Consider the following 25,497-nt stretch of genomic DNA (forward strand, 5'->3'; position numbering starts at 1 on the left):
TCTTTAATCTCCTCTTTTCAGAGTGCTACAGTAAAGGTTTTTCACTTCCATGGTTGGTTAATTCCTAAGTATTTCATTTTTCTTGATGCTACTGTGAATGGTATTGTTTCTCTAAATCACTCAGTGAATTTGTTATTGATGTACAGGGATGCTATCGATTTTCAAATGTTAACTTTGTATCCTTCTACACTGACAAATTTGGATATTAGTTCTAGGAGTCTTTTGGTGGAGTTTAGGGGGTCTTCTATATAGATCATGTCACCAGCAAATAATGAAAATTTAACTTCTTCCTTTTCTATCCATATCCTTTTTTTCTCTTGTCTTATTCCTCTAGCTAATGTTTTGTGAAATGTATTAAACAGAAGTGGTAGTAGCAGATACCCTTGTCATAGACCTGATTTTACAGGGAAAGGTTTCAGTTTCTCTCCATTAATATGATGTGGTCATTGTTTTGTTATAGATGGCTTTTATCAGATTGAGATAAGGACCTTCTATTTCTATTTTCTTTTTTTAAGAGTAGGAAAAATTTATTGGGAAAAAATAGCTTCTGCCTAAGAGAGACAGAAGGGGGACTAGAAAGTGGGTTGCCTGCCCACTGCACTTTTCAAGGATGTTTTATACAACAAAGCCATGTGGGGAGACTGGTACAAAGTGGGACAAAACTATAAGACCCAGTGGAAATTTACAGTGTGGGAATGAGGTGGGACAAAACCATTACCAACCAATAAGATTATAAGTACTGTCACCCAGTTAATATTGATTAAATGGCTATCAAATGGGAATACAAATCACATACAAGGAATTTCCCATTTAGAATATCAATAACTACTATCTATCTCTAGGGGAAGTAGTACTACTTTTTCTTTGTATAATGTTAACCAGTGAATGTGCCTCAATTTTTCTCCATGTTGGCTCCTTGCTGTGTTGGCTCCTGGAGGGCTGGCACCTTAAGGGAGGCCCTGTCTAACTGCATACAAGATATCTAATTAACTTACCTATCTGCAATATCCCCACTATGAAGAAGTGCCCCTAACTGCTGTGAGGGGGCAAAGGGGGAAGATCAGTCTGGTTACTTTCAGCTGAAGAGGGTCATAGTTGTAGTTGTGATCATCAGTCAGAGTTACTCTACATAGGGTCTATCTAAAGGCCTTCCATAGGCACCAGGCATTGTCATCTTGGTAGCTGTATGGGTTTGAGTCTGGAAAAGCCAAAGAAACAGTTAAGAATACTTAGGTCAAATTATAAGGTCAGCAGGATTGCTATGAATATAGTCAACAAGGGTTTCCATCAGGAGGAACTAGTAATAGCCTCCCACAAAAAGGATAAGGAGAAAGTCCAGAGGACTTTAGAATCCAACATAGAAGTTGTATTGTATAGATTAGCAGTTATGAGTTGTTTACAAGGTTGATCTGGTGGATCCCAGTAAAAGAATTCTAGCACATTTCTCATTGGTTCCATTTGTGTGAGTGCTTGGAGTTGGGCAACCTCTAGGCAAGAATAAACAAAACTTTTAGGAAATTGGAGCATGAAAAATTTAAGCATGAGCACACTAGAATGGAAGGGTAGGTTGGGGAGAAAGTCACACTTAGATACTGGAATACTGAGTGATTGTAACTTGTTACTTCTTAGACTCTTTTATTGATGAAGGTTATCTATCTATAAGTCTGATATTTTGTCATAAGTCTCTAGTTTTAGCTGTAAGAAGATAAGAGACAATTTAAACAAATCTCACTAAGAAATTTAAAACTCTAGCTGAGCTCATAGATTTTACTGTAGTTTTTTTCCAATAATCCATAACCATGGTCAGCTACCAGTGTAGCTAGGAACTGCCAGAAGAGGTCAGCAATTGGAGCTCCTTTTTATATCTAGCTTTATTACTATGGCATTCTTTTATACCTCTTTTGGTTATTCTCTTCTGCTGAGTGTTTAAAACCAAGTTAAAGTGAGACCTGTGTTGATTAATATGAACTTCTTGCTCTCTATCAAGGTCAGTGAAGTCTCCTCAGGCATTACTTTGGAACCATGCATACAGCCTCTCAGCTCCTCTGTCAGTGTCAGCCATCAGGATGGGTCACAGTCTTGCTTGAACATGTTGCTTTCAGTGAAAGCATGGGAGACTTTTCCCTCTTTGTGACCCTCCTTTGCCACATGGTACATTTGTCCTCTGGTGCCCAGCAATCTCCATGCTCAGGAAGTTGAGTGACTTACCAAAGATTTAGGATCCTGTAGAAAAAGATCCCTCATGTCCTGGATTCTTTGTTTCCTTGAGGGGCCAAGGCCAAAATATTGGCTGTCTTCTTAGCCCAGTTACCTATCTGGTTTTGGTCTCCAAGTTTTAGTTGTTGAGCACCCAGAAGAAAAGATCAGTGACATAAGTATTTCAGTAGGAGCAGTGAACTTAACTATTATAATAGTTAAAACATCAAGCATTTTTGAAGTATAAAGCACAGTTAGAGGGTTGTTATTTCTTATCAACCATGGTTGTTTTAGTAGTTGAATCCCTGCAGAATGTTAACAGACAATAGTTATATATTATAGAGAAACTTAAGATCAAGAGCTACACATCATATTTTAGCATGACAATGATGATGACATTTTCTTTGTAACACTTACATGTCCATCTTAGTGCAGAATAGTCTTTCAATCAAACATTTCCATCTGATCACAAGACATTAAATGACATAAAGAAAACTCTTAATTATTATCCTTTAGTAGGATGCCATCTAAAGAGAACATATATATTGGCCTATAAATGTACCTTAGGAGTTCATGATGTCTAGCCTCTAATTTTAGTGTGTACATTGTCTCAACTGCCTGACAACTGAACATCCCTAGGTGTGGTGACACATATAACATACATCACATAAGTTTTTAAGAAAATTATTATTTGAATGTTTTTCTCATGCTGACTTGACATGTACCTCTTATCACAAACAGTTGGAGTGCAAGAGAAAGGCAGATACCTGAATCAAAAAAGATCATTACCATAAACAATATCCTAGAAGACTTGTATACCCAGAAGGCATGAATTATATATACCATGAAATAATGAGTATCAGTTACATGAAAACTTTTGTCCCTTAATTTTGTTTTGTACCAAGATCATTTTAAATAAAACCTTGTTTTCCCACAGAAAGCTTAGACCATGACCAATGTATACATATCACCATGATATGTTTAGAGATGTATTTCCCACAAGGCTATGGCAATTATGGGGGTCCCCTTTGTGAACAAAGCCTGGAATAACTTTTCCAGGCAGCCACTTCTTTATTTACCAAGGGGAGTCTTGTCCAGTAGTTTTACTAAGCCCAAGAGACTATTTAATTATCTTAACAAATTTTTAGATGACCTATTAGAGCCAGATAACAATTAACACATTATTTTTGACCAATGAAAGATTCCCCATATTATATATAGACAACAATGTGTACTGTATCTGTTAAACCAGTTGACATTATTTGGATAATCTGGAAACCTGGGGGAAGCATTTCTTTAATTATATTTATCTATAAGCCAACTTGAGTTACAGGCAAACATCTTAAAAAATCCAAAATACCAAAAGAAGAAAAGCTCAAACATAACAGCTCTATGTGTTGTAACAAATTGGACAAACAGACACACACAGAGAGAAGACAACTTGTTTATAAACCAGAGTGCACTCAGATGTATTTGGCCAACATAAATTATAACTTTTATAATTTTTGTTTATAATTATACAAAAGACTAGTCAGAACATTGTAAATCAATTAACAGAGATCTCTTGTAATAAGAATCAAAAGGAATAAAAATCATCTACACCTGTGAAAGCAAAGGCAGTTTTAAGGCAAGCCTTATGCTGACAGCTTATCTGATTGCAATATCCAGCTATACAGGCTTCTCATGGTTGCTGATAGCCGCATATAATTGTTTCCTCTAAAGGGACAAACCGTTAAAGGTAATTTTAAATATCTGCAGTGGGGGTCTGCTTAGGCCAGGTTTGCATGTAGAAGAGACTAACTAGGTGACACTCTTTGGAGCTAAGTATGAATTCCAAGCAGTGAGGGAAGAAGGCCTGCCAAGGCTCCAACATGCTGCACTACAGATGTTTACCTGTAACAGTTTTTCCCATTTTGAACAAAAACAAAGGAAAAGAAGACATCCCTATCTATTCTTCTTATTTTGTACCCAACCTAAGTTGTCCCTTAGGCTTTATCTTGTCTATTGCCAGTGGCAGAAGATGAGAGGTGCAAGGAAGTGGCCAGAACCAGATTAGCTGTTATTGTTCTCTAATTTTGCCTGAGGCCTGAAAGACAGATAAATCTGGACTAAAACTTTTACATTTATTTTTTGAGAGTTTCAGAATTAAACTTAGACCAGTTTTCTATATGGCCCAGAGATAAATGAAGGTCAGATTTACTCTAGAAGGGTTCCAGGGATGGAAAACTCACCATTCTGGAAGCTTTGTCTTGAAATCCAGCATCCACAGAGGAGGGAAGTTCCTTGAACCAAACAACGTTGAGAACTGCATTATTTCTTGGGGGGAGGGCAGTGGAGAAGGGACAGAAGAGAGCCTTTAAGTATGGCACAAGAACTAAATCTTAACCATCCCAGGTGTAGAACAATTAAGATTAGGAGTTTTTCCAGAGTGGATCTGTAATCCTTAGCAAGACATGTCTCCAGAGACAAAAGCTATGATTGACTCCAACTGAATTGCCAAGCAGAAAATCAAACCAATAATCAAATAACCCAAATGGGTGCTTTGTGCCTCTTGAAAGAGAATGAAAGTGTTCTAACTATATTGTTTAGGGCTTACATTTTTAATGAATTATTCTGAATCTATAATATCTAATTTATGATTTAAATACCCTACAGGCTGTTGAGCAGGTCCCTGATTTTGTAGAAACATTACCAAAGCCATATCTCACCTTGTATTAACATACAAACTGAAATGATGTCCTGTGGCAGGCACTTAGAAGTGCTTGTTTGAGCTTCTGGAATGCAGTCTGGAAAAAATTTTCCCAGGTTAAAATATGGCTGTCTTTTGGGTTTCTCTATAAGGACAGAATAGTCATGCAATCTCACTATATCCTGTTACCTAAAGGTGAAAAAAGCCTGTAATTTCTAGGAATCTCCTTTGCTGTTTTACAGTCCTGGGCTGTGGAAAGGAATGAATTGGTTTAATTCTTACTTTCCCCAGTCTTTGGGTTCCATTAGATATAATAAAGCCTAAATATTTTACCTCAAGTCTGCAAAGTTTTGCCTTAGATCTAGAAACATTATAACCCATCTGTTAGAAAATTCAGCAGAGCAGATGTCTTGGCTAGAAAGCTCTTCTGAGGGGGCACATAACAGCATACCATCCACATATTGCAAGACTGACTTGGAAAGAACAATACTATTTCCTTCTATCAAATCAGGATCCAGGGATGTCCTCATCTTTTTCCTGATAAATAGTTGACAATTTAACTGAAGTGCTTAGTTCTCATCTTTCTTAGTCAAGAATACATGCCTGAAAATGTCTTCTATTTTAATCTCCTATCTGATTGGCAGGCCAGTGGGGACCTTGTAAAGGAACTTTTTGTGTTCTAGTAGAAACCAGTTGTTAGTTGTGTCTAATTAGACATCAATATTTGATTTAAAAGCAACATTACATCTTTCTAATCTAGTCCATAGGTCTGAGTGAGTTCTCTAAAGACCCCAATGCTCATGTCAGAGTCATCTGAAAATTTTCTTAGGTCTCATTTGAAATGTCTTAGATCACTGAGAGAAAAAGATACATGAGCACAGGTATTCCCATATTTGCCATTTACTTCCTGCAAGGGATGTTGTCTTTGAGGGACCTGAACCACTTAGCTAAGGATGGATATAGCTTCATGGAGGTTTTAATTATGACTAGCCTAGAAACTCCACCCTCAGCACCTGGTAGTCAAGGCTTAAAGTTGTCTTGGACACTTTGTTCTCAGGTTCTAAAGGGCCAGGAGTAGCCTCATGCTTAGATGTACTGAATGCCTTAAGGTTGAGGTGTCTCTAATTTTTCTATGCCCCACATTTACATTTGAACACAAGCAAATATTACTTCTTAATGTAAAGAAAATCTCAACGTGGGAGTGGGGATTCACCAGAAAGCAACTGGAGAAAACTGTCCTCTACTTTGAGAGTGGTGGCTGCCCTAAAGGCAATTACCAGCTGGCAGAGTAACCACTGTTTGGCATTCTATAAGGTACAGATAAAAGCCTGAACTATCTTTATCTGAGACAGTTTTATAAGAGGCTGATTTTACAACATTTTTAAACAACTATGTCCAAATGCAACATACAAAACAAGAATAAAACATAATTTTAAAAAACAATGTAATTTCAAAGTATCATTTATTAGTTATTAATCCTTTTAGTCCTTATCTACACTCTCAGTTTCTCACACTAGAGAAACTATTTGGTATTTACACATGTGTGTCTTATTTCACTTAAGAGTATGGCCTCAATATGCATCCATTTAGCTATAAATGACTCTAGTTTTTCATTCTTTATGGCTGAGTAGTACTCCATTTTATAAAAAACCCACATCTTCTTTATCCAGTTTCCAGTTGATGGGCACTTGGGCTGTTTCCAAGCTTTAGCTATTACAATCTGGTGGGAGGGGAAGGGGAAAGGAAAGAATGGAAAGGAAAAATTATGAGAAAAGAAAAAAAAATAGAAATGAAGTATGTAAATAGGGAGGGGTTTAGGGGTGAAGGGTGCACAGGTAGTGGGGAAAAAATAAGAACCAAGATACATCATGTACAGGTACAAGCACCCAATGATAAATGTAAATGTATTGTATACCTAAAATGTACCAATAAAAGAATTTAAGAAAAATAAAATAAAATTTTTTAAAAAGACAATGCATAAGAAAAATAAGAAATGCAAACATTTAAAACATACAATTTAAAATAAAGACACTTTTGAAACAAAAGCCAAAACAAAGGCCAGAAGTTATGAAACAAAAACCAGAATCTATGAAAAAAATGTCCAGAGCCTATGAAACAAAAGTTACCATCTATGAAGCAAAAAGACCAAAATTAGAACCTATGGAACAAAAGCAAACTCTTACCTCTGACCAGTACTCTCGGTGGAAGACCTCAAAAATGATAGAGGGGGAAGAGATGTAAATCCCAATCTTACTAGATATCTGAAATTGAGTTCATGTTCTCTAAAATCGAATAATGGATTCTAGGAACAATTGAGGTTAAGAGTAGGAAACATTTATTGGGAGAAAGAAAGCTTCTGCCTAAAAGAGGCAGAAGGGGGACCGGAAAGTGGATTGCCCCTCTATTTCTATTTTCTTCAGTGTTTTTATCATGAATGGATGCTGGATTTTTTCAAATGATTTTTCTGCATCTATTGAGATAATCATGAATTTTTTTTTGCTTGCTTCTGTTTATGTTGTGTATTACAGTTATTGTTTTGTGCATGCTGAACTATTGCTGCACAAATGAAATGATTAATATTTGAAGTTAAAATATGCTAACTACTTTGATTTTACTACTGTACAATATATGCTTATATTGAAACATTATTGTATATCATATAATATACTCAGTATAATCATTATAATATATATTATAATCAATATATTTTATATATCAATATTTTATATATCAATATATTGTATATATATCATATTATATAACATATAATTATATATACTGTGTATTATATAATATATATTATTTATCCATGCTATCTATTATAATCACTATATTATAATCATTAGTATAATCATTACTGTTAATAATCAGTGATAATTAAATAGAAGAATTTATAATCAAAACAGGCTTCTCCTTGGTTAAAGGTTATGTAATGAATAGAGAAAGCACAAAATAATTAATGTCTACCTTTACTATTCCTACTTCCCTCTCTTATCACATTACTGTGCTATTTATTATATAACTGTATGGTTTTATTTTTCTGATACACAAAAACTTCAGTGTAATTTTGATGGTTTATATCTAGATATCCCTTAAAAGCCTAATGGGCTTATAGGTGGGGCTGTTGGAAAGTGTCTTAGTTACTCTTCTCAATCCTGAGACAAAATACCCAACACCCAAAGATAAAGGAAGAAAGGTTTATGTGGCCTACAGTTTGTAGAGCTTTCAGTTTATAGTTGGCTGACTCCAAGACAGGGTGGTATGGCAAAGGGGAATAACAGAGGAGAAACAGTTCATATACCAGGCAGAAGGTAGAAGTCACCAAGACATCAAGCTACAAGCTACCAGCAGCCAAAACAGCAGCTCTTTCTCTCCCTTATGTCTTATCCAGGGTACTCTTAGTGTGGGTATTACACCCTTAATCCTAGCACTTGTGTATCAATCCCAGCATCGCAACCTTTATTCCAGCAGCATACACCCTCAATCCAGCCACCTCCAAAAACCCCCATCTAGGGCCACATGAGGCTGGCAGGGACATCTACATACAAGCCATAACAGAAAATGATTAGAATATGGGGGCTTATAGCTGAATTGTTATTAGGAATTAGGGCCCGGTAGGAAGATTTGGGTCACTGGGGGATGGCCTGGAAGGTTTTGTCTTCCTCCTTGATCCACTCTTCACTATCTCTGCTTTGCATCTGCCATCCCTTCAGCTGTTCTACTCTGCTATGCCCCTCTACTATGCCATCCTGTGTGGGAGCCAGCAGATCATGGACTGTAAACATGAGCCTAAGTAAACCTTTCCTTCTTTACTTTGTGAATGAGAGGTATTGCTGCAGTGACAAGGAAAGTGACTAAGAAAGTGACTAAGAAATTAATTGGAATTTCTAGCCTAAAAATATTTGATATGCTTCATATTTCTTTGAGGGCAAGAATTGGGGCTCATTTGTGAATAAGAATATAAAGTCATGAAGCAATCATCTTTCAGAGGCAGAGCTTCTCAGGAATTTTCTCTTTTATTAAAATGATAGCTTTATTTAGAAAGAAGGAGAAAGCATGCCACATGGTGGATGACTGTAGAGAGCTTCTACTTCATATTGTTAGGGAAAATATATAGCTATAATACTGCAAGACATGATGGTAATCATAAAGTGCCAAAAATATTAGATAATAACTTAGTGTCATAAAATGATGGTATGAAGTTCATATTATACTCATTTCACAGATCATAAAACTGAGAATTATCTTTAAAAACTTGTTAGAGATCATAAAATTACTATCATTAGATCCACATATGGATTTCAGAGGCCATGCTCTTTCCATGGTTGTAACATATTTGGTAAATTTAAAATTTTTAAAAAATTCATTTTCTGCTATTACTTAGATATTGCCTACTTTCTCTGGCAAACAAAAAGTCATTTCAAGATGACCATAAACACCAGGAGAGTAGGAATTAGCTAAGGATTTCTCTTATTTTTAGGAAATCACTAAAATATATTCACTGTAATTAGAAAATATATTTTGTAACAATATAAAAGTTCACGTTATTTTGCATTAAGGGTTTTAATGAAAATCATTTGACTATATAGTTCATGTGCAGAAATATAAGCATCACATTATATCCAAAAACCTTGTGTATTTTGATAGATGTTATTTTCACAGTAAGTATCTTGATTTATTATGAGTTAAATAAATGGAAATTGGGGAAATTTTTGTAAATGTCATCACTAAAAATATAACTGACACAATAAAGTATCTTCAGGTACATATCAGTGATAGATAATACATAGAACACTCTAGAAAATGTTTGAGAAGACATTTTTCTTTAACCTGTCAATTTATTATGTAAATGGCAACAAAATAACAATAATCTACCTGTTAAACTCAATTATAATATTTGATATCTAAAATAAAATTATGACTATGACAATTTAAAGTATCACATCTTGTCAAACTGGAGATTCCTGTGATGTGTATGATTGCACACAAAATGGTAACACACTTAAATTTCTAGTGAAAATTCTGTCATACTTGAGAAAGATAATTGTTGAATACACTGAAGATTTCCTGAATTCTTTTATTTTTGCTAGATTTTGAAAAATAATGTTTGGAGACTGTAATCATTGTCTTAATCTTATGACGGTTTTCTTACCATTAGCTTTAAGTGGCAATAAAATTTCCAAGTGGGAAAAGAATAAGTGCATTCCACATTTCTCCTTCAAATGATTGCAGAACTTGTCTTGGTACACCTCATCTTGATTAACGACTGTAGTTAGTGAGACAAGTCATTAAAACTCAGTTTTTGTTAGATATTATCAGAAAAATGAAATTGAGATGAATATCAAGGACTTGACAGCTTTTTTTTTTTTTTTTTTTTTTGGTACTGGGGATTGATCTTGGAACTTTGCACTTGCGAGGCAGGCGGCAGAACCACTGAGCTAAATCCCCAGCCCTAGGATTTGACAGCTTTAAAAGATTCAATGAATCTGTCTTGTTTCATAAGCCTCTTTTTGGAAGGCAGTTATATTTTGGGAAATTAATTTTATTATATTACATTTCCTGGTGAAAGTTTTTGTCACTGAGCAATGACTTTTAAATATATATATATATATATATATATATATATATATATATATATATATATGTTAGTAGTACATGTTTGCAATACATGTAGTTTGCAGTCATCTTGAGGGGTGGTTACCTCTATGTATTGCTGCTTGTTTCTTTTTTTTTTCTTTCAATCGTCTTCTAATTACTTCCCACTCCCCACTCCTCCTCTGGTTCCCTGCCCCTTATGTGTACTTGTTGGTATTATTTTTCTAGCTTGTGTTATAGCATACACTGTTTACATAAATTGGGGCTATTAGATTCCTGTACATAACATATCTTTATTCCTCTGCTTTCCTCTTCACCACCTTCTCACCCCTCACCCTTGTTCTCTTAGGCACTTCTCTCAAGAGATCTGCCCCTTTTTCATGTTCTATCCATCTTTTATCATTTTCTTTGTATGTATTACACCTCACTCAAATGAGAGATTCCAGATGGTACTTACGCTTGTGTGTCTGCTTTATTTCACTCAACATTATATTTCCTGGTGAATCTATTTTCCAAAAAAGTTCCCAAACGTGTCATTCTTTATAGCTGAGTAGTATTCCACTATATATAAATACTACATTTTCTTTAACCAATCAATTGTTGATGGTTATACAGACTCCTTCCAGGATGTAACTATTACAAATTATGCTGCTATAAATATTGGTATAAAGCAGACATGTTCAACATCTCTGGCCATTAGAGAAATGCAATTAAAACAATGCAATGATTCCATCTGACTCTTGAATGAATGGGAATCATTAAAAAATCAAACAGTAACAAATGCTCCTTTGGCTGTAATGAAAAAGGAAGCCTACTGCATTATTTTTGGGAATGCAAACTAGTACAACCATTATGGAAATTGACATAGATATTTCTCAAAGAACTAAAATTAGAAATTCCATGCAATCCAACTATTCCCCTGCTAGGTATGTTCCCCAAAGAGCTTAAGTCATCATACTACTGCAATACATATATACCAATATTTTCAAGTATGGCCATTTTCACAATATTGGTTCTACTTATCCAAGAGCAGGGGACATCTTTCCATTTTCTGATGTCCTCAGCAATCTCTTTCTTCAGATCACTTTAGTGTTCTTTGTAGAGTTCTTTCACTTCCTTGGTTAGGTTAACTCCTAGATATGACATTTTTCTTTGAGCTACTGTGAATTATATTGATTTCATAATTTTCTTCTCATCCTGTTCATTGTTAGGGAACACAAATGCTAAAAATTTTGTGTGTTGATCTTGTATCCTGCTACTTTGGTTGATTATTAATTTTAAAAGTTTTGATGAAGTTCTTTGGATTTACTCTATAGAGCATCATGTCATCTGCAAATAATTATAATTTAAGTTCTTCCTCTTATATATATTTCCCTTTTATTTCTTTGTCTTGCTGAATTGTTCCAGGCAATGTTTCAGGTACCATGTTGAATAGAAGAGGTGATAGGAGACATCCTTTTCTTGTTCCTGAATTTGTGGGAATGTTTTTATTTTTTCCTCATTTAGCATGATGCTGGCTACTGATTTCTCATAAATAGCCTTTATCACATTCAGATATGATGCTTCTATATCTGTTTTCTTAAGTGAACTTATCATGAAGTGGTATTGAACTTTGTGAAAAGTCTTTTCTGCATTGATTGATATGATGATGTGGTTTTTGGCCTTGCTCCTATTTAAGTGATATATTATTTATTGAATTATTTATGGTGAACCATCCTTACATCTTTGGGTTGAAACATACTTGATCATGATGTACCGTCTTTTTAATAAAGTGCTACATTCTATTTCATAATATCATGTTGACAATTTTACACCTATGTTCATAAAAGGGATTGGCCTGTAGTTCTCTTTTTCAGTTGGACCTTTGTTTTGGAATCAGAATGACAGTAGCTTATATAAATGAATTTGGGAACACTATGCCTCTTTCAATTTTGTTCAAGTGCTTGAAGAGTATTGGTATAACATCCTTAAAGGTTTTGTAGAATTCAGCCATGAGTCCATCATGTATTGAGCTTTTCATAGTTCATAAATTCTTTATTACCGAGTAAATTTAATCCATGTTATTAGGTTGTTAAGCATATTTAAATTTTTGGTCATTTTTGGTAGTTTGTATGTTCAAGGAATCTGTCCATTTCCTCAAATTTTGTTAAATTTTTGGAATATAATTTTTTGAAATATTTACTACTTTTTGGATTTCAACAATGTCTGTTGTGGTTTAACCTTTTCCATTTCTAAATGCATTGGTGCGAGTGATTTCTCTTTTTCTATCAGTGAGTGTTGCTAAGGGCTTATCTATTTTATTTATTCTTTCAAAGAACCAGCTTTTTTAGCTTGTTAATTTTTTTTTAGTTTTTTAGTCATAATTTCATTCATTTTTCTCTCTCATCTTTATAATTTCCCTCCTTAATTTCACTTTGGGGCTAGTTTGTTGTTGTTTTTCAAGTATCCTAATATTTCTCATGAGGTTATTTATTTGGGTATGCTCTGTTTTCCTACTTTGAGCACTGATTGTAATCAATTTTCCTCATAGGACTGCTTTCATAGTATCCCAGAGGTTTCATTGAGTTGTATAGTTACTTTTATTAATTTCCAGAAATTTTTAAAATTTCTTCTTTAATTTCTTCTGTGACACATTGGTTGTTTAGGAATATGTTGTTAATTTCCCAGTATCTTTTGCCTTTTCCAAAATTCCTTCTGTCACTGATTTCTATTTTCATTGCACACTGGTCAGAGAGTATGCATGGGGTGATTTCAATTCTTTACATTTATCTAAACAGGTTTGTGGACTAATAAGTGATTTATCTTGGAAAAGTACCATGTGCTACTGAAAATAATCTATACTGTGTTGTAGAGTGCTGGAATATATTAAGCCCATATGTTAAAGGGTGTGGTTCAGTTTTGAAATTTCTTTTTTGGTTTTTTGTTTAGTTGATCTATCTCTTTGTGAAAGCAGGATATTAAAGTCCCCTACTATGATTGTGTTAATTTTTTTGGATCTTTTAATTTTAGCAGTTTTTTTTTTAATGAAGATAGGTACTCCAGTATTCAGTGCATATATGTTTTATCAATGTTATCTTTTCTTGATGGATTGTTCCCTTAACTAGTATGTAGTGGTCTTATTTGTCTCTTCCAATCAGTTTTAACTTAAAGTTTACTAGGTCTGAATTAGAATTGCTACCCTTGCTTGTTTTGAGAGTCCTGGTACAACTGTTGTTTTCCATCCTTTTATTTTTAGTCTATGAATATCTTTTTTAATTAGATGAATTTATTAAATATAACAGATGTTTGGATTTTGTTTTTTTGATCCAGTATGCCAATCTATGTCTTTTGATTGGAGAATTAAGGCCATAAACATTGAGAGATATTTCTCAGATATGCTTGTTATTTGCTACCATTGCCTTCATTATCTGTTGGTGTATCATTTGTTTTCCTTTTACTGATATTGTTTTTGTTGCTGTTTAGCCACTGAACTCATAGTTTTTTCTGTGTTTTTGATGTGTCCAATTCATAGCTTCTGTTGAGAATATTCTTGAGTATTTTCTCTAGAGCTGGTATAACACTCATATATCTTCTGAGCTGAATTTTTTCATGCAAATAACTTATTTCTTCTCCTATTTTGAAGGATAGCTTTCTGGGTTGGAAGTTATGTACTCTTGCTTGAAATACTTCACTCCAGGCTCTTCTGGCCTTCAGAGTTTGTGTTGAGAAATCTGCTGTGATTCTAAGTGGTTGAACTTTATATGTGAGGTTTGTTTTTCTCTGGCCACCTTTAAAATGTTACTTTTTCTGGATAACACTGAATTCAAAAAAGGATAGGCCTTGGTAAAGTTCCCCTCTCTTCATAATTGTTCGGTTTTCTATAAGGATCAATTGCTTGTACTTTAAATTCTTCTTGTGTTTGGGAAATTTTGTTCCATAGTTTCTGCAAGCATGTTAGTGAATCCATCTGTCCTATCTTCTAGTTTTTCTCTATCTCCAATTAAACTTAGATTGGTCTTCTCATCTAGTAGCTGCTGGGTAATCTTCTCTTGTTCTCTTATTTTCTTTTTGGCTTCTTTGAGCTTTTTGTCATAATTCACTATTTTTTCTTCAATTTCAGATACTCTATCTTTACATTGGTCTTTTCTTCAATGTATGAATTCTGTACTGTTTTTTATTTCAAGCATTTCTATCTGACATCTTTTTGGGGATTTTATGTCCTTCATGGTTCTCATATTCAAATTTTGAACTCTTTTGGTTAGGTCATTCTGTTTTTATCTAATATATATATTAGATAGATAGATAGATATTATTTTTAAAAATTATACATGGCCCCCTCTCTTTTCTTCTCCTTTATTTGTGGGGTTTACTACAGGTTGGGTACTGGAAAAGTGAGGAGAGTTTGTGGCTTATATGGAGATTTTTTTAATAGTGTATTATCTCTCTATGAATAGTTTCTAGCTTTTTATGTCTAGTGCAAGTATTTACTCCTGTTATTTGCTTTACATTATTTCAGCTCCATTCCTATGTTTTGCTGAATTTCTTCTATTTATAACAGCATCCACAGATTCAATCTTACAGCCCTTCCATATGATAGTCCCTGCAGTTACTCTTCCTCTTTTTGTCTATTCTCTTTGCATGTTATGAGAGTTTATTATCTGTAATTTCTCTGCAATGAGGTAAGTGAGGTGGAGTGGGGAAAAGGGGAAGTGTTTGAATGAGTAGTGTTAAGCACTAAGGGGTAGGTTTGAAGGGGAGAATAGTGGTATATGAGAAGAAAATATTGATGTGGAATCTGATTTAAAGACTTTTAGTTGAGTTGAAGAATTAGTATTGAGGGTTTTCAGAGGATATTGTATGAGGGTAAGGGAGAGGTATGGGAGAAATATCTCCATAAAACATTGTTATTGCTAAGCCATTCAATTGCTTATTTTGTAGGATAAGTCAGGATGTATAACTTAAACGGTTGGCAAAAGTGTACAGAATGATAGTGATTTGGTTCATATGAATGAAGTTAACTACTGACCTTACTGATTCAATTACATGTGATAGATTAAAGTATTTTCCACAAAATATTTGTTAATATGCAATAAGCAAAGAATCATAGATTTTGAACATCTTATATCATCACAAGCTTTGTTTTATTACAAGAAATTTCTTTCTATATCACAAATATTTTACCAATCATTAGTCACATGCCTTCTTGGCAGATGCCACTTCAGGTTTTATTAAGTTATTGTTTTCTTTACTTTTTGGAAATATTATTCCTGTTCTTTTCCAACTGAAGTATTCATAATGGCCAATTCTTGGGTCACTTCAAATTTGTCATTGCTGCCTTACATAAAGAACAACTGATTGATTGTTGGTAAATCTGTTAACTCCTGTGGAGAAAAAGAGACCCACTTTAACTTGTTCAACCTTATTTTTTAAATTCAAAATTGTGGTTGATCAATGCCTTCAACATTTTGAATAACTGTACTTATCAAAGACTAAAGTTTATTTTCTTCCTCTGTAAGCAAGAACAATTTAATTCACTGACCATTATTTACTTGGTAAACAAATGAAACTTTCAAAGACTTCCTTTAGTTATGATCTCATTTTTTGAAAAATTTTGTTTTCATTAGTACATCTTTATGACACATAATGATTACATTCATTGTGGGGAGCTGGTACATGTACATAGCACATCTTAATTCTTTTTACATGTTCTTCAACCTCTCTTCCCCCATCTCTTGTTGCTCTTCTCATTTGTAAAATATCTCTGTCTTTATTTCCTGTTATCTGTCTTTTATTTTGCTCTTTAATTTATGCTTTAAGTTTCTCATATAAGAAAAAGCATGAGATATTTAAGTTTCTGTATCTGATTTCTTTCACTTAACATTATGGTTGCAGGGTACATCCATTTTCCTAGAAATGACTCAAATTTATCTTTCTTTATAGCAGATGAGGCTATTTATTATTTATGGGCTCTTTATTAAAGACAGCTAGTTGTGAAAATAATAGCATGAAATCTCCAGATTAACATAATTAATTTTAAATTGTCACTAACAGTTTTGTTCATGTGCTTAATGGAAGACTTAAAGGTACCTCTAGACTACAAACTCTATGTGAAAATATATTTTTTTCTTTTTTCTTTTTTTTTTTTTTTTGCTATGTCTGGTATACTGCAACTCTCCATAAACTATTTGTTGAATAAATCAACTGTGATATCTAGAAAGACAGGATTTACCCAGGGAGAGGATCTCTTTGAAGTTCTTTTAACTGACTGAAGATGTTCCCAAAGAAATGCAATTGTCTTCTACTGTCTTCCTAAAATCTGTGTACAAAGCTTAAGTGGAATGTACTGTTTTTTCTACTTCTTTCAAACTGCTTCAAAATACTTTTTTTCTAACCTCTTTCCAAAGCCAATGAAGGAGGTTATACAATCTCACACACCCCTGAAAGAATCAACAGCTGTGGAAATCTGGACTCATCCTCAACCACAGGTATGAAAATGAAATATTTTTGATATTTCTACTCTATTCCTTTTGTGATAAGTTCAAAATTTTTCTTCTGTATTCAACATTTAAATATTAAACAGATAATGCATCAACACAAGAAAGGGCACACAAATTTATTAATGTACACATGTACATTGGAGCCATACAAAATATAAAAACTGGAAGAGGGCCGGGGATTTACCTCAGTGGTTTCGCCACCTTCTGCGCAAGCACTAGGACCCAAGTTCTATCCCTGGTACAAAAAAAAAAAAAAAATGGAAGAAGGGCCAGATTGTTGAGCTTTAAATACTCACTCCATAGGGCAGAGAGAAATGAGGAAGTTCACAAATTTTAGAGGAGTAGTAAATAATTTTTAGGAGAAATGAATGTTCCAAAGAAGAGATGACAGCCTGTGACAAAGTTCCTCTGGTCTCTGCATGGGGGGAGTTATAGGAAGGTGAGAGGGAGACTGCATTACCAGCAGGATTATTTCATTATGCAGGTAAAGTCTCTGGGGTGGCAGTCCTTAGAAAAATAGATGGTGTATTCTGTTAAAATAGGTAGAGATATTTCAATCTTTTTCTATGTGTTAATTTTCCTGGTTAGGAGATTCTAGGAAAAGAGACTTGAATAATTCCTTTCAGAAGAAACTCTTCCGTGAGGTAAGGGAACTTCATAAAGATCCCTTCTCTGAGCTTAGCAAGGGAAAATCAAGAGAAAGCTTCAGAACTTGATTCTAAGGCAGCTTCTACAGCCTTCCGTTTTCCTTTAATTCCAGGTGTTCAATATGCCAATGCAACACACTTTCAGATATAGTTTACTGTGCCACAAAACATTTAAATGATATTTATAAATATATATGATGTGTTCTTAAATATTATTTCTCAGTATGTTTACTATAAAATTTTGGAGCCGGGGATTTAGCTCAGTGGTTCCGCCACCTGCCTCGTAAGTGCAAGGACCCGAGTTGAATCCCCCGGTACCAAAAAAAATATTTTTTTCAGGTGTTTTTGTGCTGAGCTCTAGTGTTGAAAAATGTGACTATACATATATATATATATATATATATATATATATATATATATATATATATTATTCTACTGTGTTTGATAATCATAGAATAATTAGTTTATTTGTTGGATTAAGTACAAGGATTCCTGCAAAAGTATCTTCTTAATGATTGCCTACATTACCAATGTTTAAGTCTCGTTCTGGCATCATGGATTGAGAAATTGAGACCCAGTTTCTATAATGGAATTTAAATGTAAGGTATAGTATAATGTGGCACAATTTGTTTTCATCTTAATTAGGCAAATTTCAGTGAAACGTAAAAGTAATTGGTTCAAGGGAAAACTGGCTGAAGTTTGTTTAATGTTTTTTTTTTTTTTTAACCACCGTATGAGTTATTTTTAAAGAAACCACTTTTACACATTTCAATCAGGACAACTCAAAATATAACTAACAAATCCATTCAAATTTGTTTTTTTAGTAGAGACTATGAGGGTACTTTTAAATATTACAGTAAAGAGAACAATGTCTGAACAGTTCTGTGCTATTTAGTATTCTGTACTGGTTAATTTACTGTGGTTTTTAGGGTGAAGGTCATGATTCTGAATCCTTGGATGCTAAATGAAAAACCATAAATTGTATTCTACCTAGTAATTTTCAAATAACCATTTTGTTCATTATGAGGGAAATAAATTTAGAAAATTCAGACACAGTGATATATAAAATTAGATTAACAACACAAAAGGAGTACAAGGAGATCATATTAACTTATTATTTCATGTGTGCTTCTGAAATTCATGAAAACAAGGTGTTCTGTGATAGCATCTTGCAGTATTTCATATAGTAACTTATGTTCTTTGAGGAGAGTTGCAGTATTGATTAATGCAATGGAGAAAAATGATTAATATAATAAAGATAAATAGCAAGTTTTAAATTAATCAACTCTGCATTAGTTGTTTTGCCAAATTTTAGACTCTGTCCTTCAAGTTTTACATCTATGATTCAGACTCAGGAAAATTGATGATGTACAATATAAGTTGAACATAATATATGAATGATTTTATCTATAATTTTGTCCAAAAAGCATCACATAAGTTTACTGTGAGTGTATTGATTCTTTTATTAAGAAACTACAAGTCTTCAGAATAAAAGTTTTGAAGAAAAGTATGTAACTTCTCTGATCAATTGATAAGTTTCTGGAGCCTCACATATGCTAGGCAAGTAAATTTCCAGTTTTAAAATATGTACCTCAAGGTCCATATATTTTATCTTCCAGTATGACATAAGCTTGACTCTGATTTGTAGTTAGATCTCAGATGAAATTATTATATAGTCTATGTCCTCCATGAATGATATGATTGATCAGTAATATTTTATCAAGCCATGCAATTACGAATTATTGTATTCTACTAGATGGGGTGCCATGTAATTTACTAATTGCTCCCAATTATTGATTCTCTCACTTGTTAACAAAGTTAAATGTTTCTTAAACAAAAATGAGTGTTTACACAGTGGCTGTTTTTTGCTTGTGACTCTTTTACTACATAAGCCTTTTAAGGATCTAACAAACTTGATTTTCCTTACTCCCTTGGGCTTCAATTGCAATTTAAGATACATCATAATAATAAACAATTTAAAAAACCAAAATATCATGTACAAGTTGTTTTACCCATATTATATTACTATGTACAGGACACAGAGACTCTTTGACATTTTTTCTGATAAATACTGTGCTTGTTTCTTAAAAGTTTAATGAAAATATTTGTTTTATGAATCATTTTATCATCCTTTATGAGATATTTCATCTTTAAGAAGATATTCATGACTCATTTGGGGGAATTAAATGGAAAATTCCTGAAAAAAATCTAGAGTGTGATCTGAAAATTAAGCTATCTCCCTTTCTTCATGGAAATCTTTAAATTCATTCATAATGCCCTCCACCCATTCAGACATCAACTAATTAGAATTCATAATACAGACAGTAACATTATAGTTTTTTTTAAATGAGCAAGTGCTGCGATCATGTCTCATTAAGTACTATGGCTCCTGGCCCTAAATGCCAACTATTCAACTAAGTAAACATATAAACTAACATGTGAGCCATGAAATCATAGGTCAACTTATCATTTGAGTAAAGAAGTTCAAATGAAAGTGTCTATTTCCTAACAAGAAACATTTGCTTTTTGTTAAAATCTTTAGAAATTTTTTACAGAACTGCAGTAGGTGAAAAACCAGGATAATACACCTTTACTGTACCAAAAATTCCAACATTTGTACAGGCCATAAAGGAAATATTGAGCTATTCAAAAATGGTTTTTAACCAAATTTTGACAGCCTGAATGCATATGTCAGTTTGTGTAGAATTTTTATTCTTCATAATGTGTCATTTATAATGATTTAGTCTTTATCCTTACCATAATAAATTCTTCCTCTATCTTCTATGCTACTAATTCATAGCAATTATATGCTCAATTAGCTAATAAGTCTAAAAGTGAATAATATTCAGTGAAAAATAAAAAAATACTGGCTTCTGGGAAAATGGCAGAGTGGTGAGCAGCAGAGAATTACCCTTTCCAAATTTGGAGTCCAAACTCTGGAATATAGCAACATGAGGAAGAGGAGGAGGGAAGTGTGGGCCCAGGGTTCAGGAAGGACCTGAAGTGAGAATTGAAGCTTATGAGAGAGTGAACAGAGAGACTTCAATGAAGAAGGAGGTGGTAAGCAGCACTTTCCCCCGACCCCTGACTCACTGTGTGGAAGGGGCAGCTCAAACCTATAGACACACAGTGTCTGGCGACCCAAGAGGCCTCCATGAAGTAATGTTCCAGTGGAACAGAGCAGTGGATGCAGCAGACTGCAGTGGCTGGTCAGTTATTTGGTCTCAGATATCCCTTGGGAGAGGGCAATCCCCCAGGAGAGGTAGCCATTTTGGAGAGGAGCCAACAGAGTTCAGAACAACAGCAGGCTGGCTCCATCTAGCAGCTGCCAGTGTCAGAGTGAGGTTACTGAGTTCCAATTGGCAGAAGGTCAAGGAGCCAAGTTCCAGCCAGCAGGAGGCACATGGAGTGTCTGAAACAAATCAAGTCCAAGCCTCACAGCCAGAATCTAGCCTAAATTGCAATGAAAGTAGAGGCCCAGGCTTGTTGAGATTATGCACTACCCCATTGTAAATCTATGGCAGGGTTCCTTGGATCAATCAGCACAGATCTGAATTCTATCTGTCTACTTTGTCTACCAGTTACAGCAGAGACATACCTTAAGGTGGACACTTTTTTTCTTATTTTCTTCTTTTTATACTTTTCTTGTTTTTTTTTTTATTTTTTCTTGATAATTTCTGTTTTTATGAATGAGAACATTGTTTCTAGTTTTATTGTTCTTTTTACTCTGTTCTGTTTTTGTTTTTATTTCTTCCTTCTCTGTTTCCCTCATGTCTTCTTCAACCATTTCCCAAAGTTCCCAATCTTCCTGTGTCTTTCAGGCTTGATTCTAATCTCTTCGTCTTCTTCTTTTATTTCTCTATCCACCTAATCTCTTATAAATTTGCTTCTCTGAGGGTAAAATTGCCAAACTGAGGGCTTATTTACTGTATATAATTTTCTAGTTTGTTTCACATTTTGTTATATAACCACACATCTAGTTCATACAGGTAAAGTTCATATGGCAAATTAATAGTTACCACATTTTGTCATTTACTAGGCTGTTTGATACTATTGTTATTGCTGATTTGCAACCTTAGCCAAGGTGACATAATTGTTCTAATCAGTTGTTCTTCAGAGTATGTGAAAACTGAGATTACCTAAGGGTCATAAAAAATACCAATGCTAAAGCACCAGGGGCTGGGCCAAGTAGGCAGTAACTTCATGTCCCCACTAAATTGAAGAGGTAGGATCTTGAAAATGACTTAAACCCCAAAAGCCAGCTACACCTGAAAGACATCTCTGAGAAGTAATCATTTCCTAATTCTAAATACTAGCAATAAAGTTATTTGCCCTAAGCTTTTTAAAAGCATCAACCTAGGAATTAAACTGAAGGAAATACAAAATGAGAAGACTTGAATGAAAGACCCAACCCCAGACTTAGAGATTATCAAAAGAAAACTCAGGGGACAGGGAGGTAGAACAATTCAAAAGCCACCCACCTGGACTCTCTGAAGTGGTAACAACAGAAGTAACAAAGGAGATGAATGAGGCTCTAGAAAAAAGTCAAATCAGAAATAATTTCTCAAATAACTACAGAGATGGTAACCATAATGAAAGAGATGTTTAGTGGCTCTAGAGCAGAAACACCACACAGAAAAATAAAATAGCTTAGGAAAATGAAGGAAACCATGAACACCCAACATAGGAAAGAAATGGAATCCATGAAACAAATTCAAACAGATATTCAGGAGATTAAAAATTCCACTGAGTAGGGGATTTAGCTCACTGGTTCCACTGCCTGTTTTGCAGGTGCAAAGTTCTGTATTCTATACCTATGTAAAAAAAAAAATTCCACTGAAAGTATATGCAGTAGAATGATCCAATGTGAGGACAGAATATCAGATAAAGAAGACATAGTTGCAATTAGCAACAATGACAACAAAGATTTCTTAAAAATAACAAGAAATCATGAAAAATCATTCCAACAGCTGCTAGATAATGCAAAAAAAACCATAAGATTGATTGGTGTCAATGAAACATCAAGAGATAACACAAATAATATTATAAAAATCTGTTCATAGAGTAATGGCAGAAAATTTCCCAAGCATTAAAAAATTGACATATAGACAAGCGAGGCATACAGAGCTCCAATTTGCTATGATCATAAAAAAAATACACCACAGCCTATAATTGAAAAGATTGCAGATCATCAACACAAGAATAGAGTATTAAAAGCTATTCAAGAAAAGAAACAAATCAGCCACTCCATGCCTCCCAGCCCAGAAGAAAGGGGTTTCCAGGCAGCTGTTCTACAACTTCCAGGCCAGGAGAAGAGGCTTCCAGGCCACATTTCCACCCTTCCCAGCCCAGAGGAACAGGATTTTGGATGGCCATTCCATTACTCCCAACCCAGCGGTAGGGGGTTCTGGGCTGCCATTCCATAATTCCAAGCGCAGAGGAAGTGAGTGGCATGGGCATTAATGGCCTCTCCCCCTGACGAAATGAGAAGTTACCTAAACAAGTCTCAAAACCAAACTTCCAGATCGCATAAAGCAACCCCTAAGGGAATGGGATAGAACACTCTGATACTCAACCACCTAGACTCCCTGAACAGGCAATAAAAGAGGATCTGGAAAAAATGAAACCAGAAATAATTTATCAGATAACAGCAGGGATTCTACTCATAGTGCAAGACATGATTGATAAATCTAGAGAGGAACTGAGGAACATGATGGAAGCCCAACATAGGAAACAAATGGAATCAATGAAACAGAGGCAAACAGATTTCTGGGAGATCAAAAACTCCACTGAAAATCTACACAGCAGAATGAGCCGATGTGAGGACCAAATTTCAGACATAGAAGATAAGATTGCAATTGGTGACCAGGAAAAGAAAAATTGCTTCAAAATTGTAAGGCACCACAAGAAATCAATCCAACAGCTTCTAGACAATGCAAAGAAGAATAACATAAGAATGATTGGATTCAACTAAGAAACAGGAGAGAGTGTAGGTGCCATAAAAAACTGTTCACAGAAGTAATGACAAAAAATTTCCCAAGCAGGGGAAAAGAACTTGACATATAGATAAGTGAGGAATATAGGACTCCAAATAGCCTTGATAAAAAAAAAAATCTACACATGAGCATATGATTGTTAAGATTCCAGAAACTCAACAGAAGAACAAAGTTCTACAAGCAGGTAGAGAAAACAAATCACATACAAAGGAAAGCACATCAGAATCACAGCAGACTTCTCAATGCAAACCCTCAAGGCAAGAAGAGCTTGGAGTGACATATTCCAAGCCCTAAAAGAAAACAGCCTCCAACCCAGATTGATGTACCTTGCAAAACTATCTTTCAAAATTAATGGAGAAAGGAGATACTTTCGTGACAAAGAGCACCTCAGGAAATTCATCAATACCAAACCAGCATGCCAAAATATTTTAGACAATATCTTAGGAACAGACAATGAGGATCAAAACCCCAGGAAGCACAGCAGAATGAATGCATAGGGAGCAACAAGGAATTCAATGTAAAGGGGGAGAATCCAACAAAAAGAAAGTCATGACAATGATAACTCAAAATGTATCAGTTATAATCATCAATGTTAATGATCTCAATTCACCAATCAAAAGAAATTGACTGGCAGCATGGGTCAAGAAGCAAATTCCAACAATATGTTGCATTCACGAAACACACTTAATTCAAAAGGAAACTCATAGAATGAAAGTTAAAGGGTGGAAAACAATACTCCATGTGACAGGAAGGCGAAAACAATCAGGAGTAGCTATACTCTTTGCAGATCAAGTAGATTAAAAAAACAACACTGATTAAGAGAGACAAAGAAGGACACTACGTCCTTGTAAAGGGAACAATCCAACAGGAAGAGATGACAATCATAAATATCTATGCACCAAACTCTGGTGCACCCAACTATATTAAACAAATACTAATGGACATGGAGAATCAAATAAACATGAATACAATAGTGGGGGAGCTCAATACCCCATTGTCACAAACAGATAGATCAACCAGACAAAAAATAAGCAACAAAATATGAGAACTCAAATTCTTGAACAAATGAACTTAACAGATGTTTACAGAGTATTCCACCCCACAAAATCAGAATACACATTCTTCTCAGCTGCACACAGCTCATTCCCCAAAATAGACAACATACTTGCTCATAGAACATGTTTAAGTAAATGTAAGAAATTGAAGTTATCCCCTATATATTGTCAGACCATAGTGCAATGAAATTGGAGATCCATAGCAAAAGAAACTGGAAAAATTTCATTAACACATGAAAATTGAACAACATACTTCTGAATAACCAATGGATCACGGAGGAAATTAAAGAAGAAATCAGACAGATCCTTCAATTAAATGACAATGACAATACAACATATCGGAATCTATGGGACACAATGAAAGCAGTCTTAGGAGGGAAATTCACGCCAGTGAATGCTCATGTTAGGAAAACAGAATGAGCCGATTTAAACAACCTGAGGCTGAACCTCAGGGTTCTAGAAAAAGAAGAGCACGACAAACCCAAAACCAATACAAGGGAGGAAATTATAAAGGTCAGAGGAGAAATCAATTCAATGGAGACTGAGAGAAAGTTAAAAAAAAAATCAATGAAGAAAAGTCAAGGTTCTTCAAAAGAATAAAGAGAATTGACAAACCCTTAGTGAATCTTATCTGAAAAAGGAAGGAAAAGGCCCATATCCATGTAATTAGGAATCAAAAGGGTGAAATTACAACAGACTCAGTAGAAATCCAGAGGATCATCAATACCTACTTCCAGAACCTATACACCAATAAGATGGACAACACAGAAGAAATGGACAGATTCCTAGATACATATGAATTACCAAAGTTGAATGAAGAAGATCTAAAAATTCTAAACAACC

Source organism: Heterocephalus glaber, unplaced genomic scaffold (assembly GCF_053883595.1).
Source record: "Heterocephalus glaber isolate CG9 unplaced genomic scaffold, H.glaber_assembly_v1.0 deba00001613, whole genome shotgun sequence".
NCBI lineage: Eukaryota > Metazoa > Chordata > Mammalia > Rodentia > Bathyergidae > Heterocephalus > Heterocephalus glaber.